The sequence below is a fragment of the Arachis ipaensis genome, chromosome B04, assembly GCF_000816755.2.
Source record: "Arachis ipaensis cultivar K30076 chromosome B04, Araip1.1, whole genome shotgun sequence".
Lineage (NCBI taxonomy): Eukaryota > Viridiplantae > Streptophyta > Magnoliopsida > Fabales > Fabaceae > Arachis > Arachis ipaensis.
In genome coordinates, this window is record NC_029788.2 from 121,126,614 (window position 1) to 121,127,075 (window position 462).

Below are 462 nucleotides of genomic sequence, written 5' to 3' on the forward strand. Positions count from 1 at the left end.
CTGACTTTCCTCTCTCTATTCACACAACTTTGCCCGAGATTAGGGGCAACAAGCCAGCTCGTCAGTCCCGCTAAAAATTCATTATTTGGTGCCACCCCTACTACAGATACATGATACGAACTTTTTATTTTTAATATTGGAATGGTATTAGTGTTTTTTTTAAATATAGATTGTAGGATATTATTAGCAAATATGGTATCGTTTAATTAGAGAAGTAGAAATTGGATCGTCTGATTTATTAGAGGTACGGAAATTAGATTGTCCGATTTCTAAAAGTATACAAATTGAACCGTCCGATTTGTTTTAAAAAAAATTAAAAAATTTGAAGTACAAAAATCGGACCATCTGATTTATGTACTTTCTACAGTTTTAAAAAATACAAAAAATTATAATGTTAAGGTACCGTATATCACTACTTTTACTTTCATGACAAAAAAAATTAGCCTACATGATACATCCTAT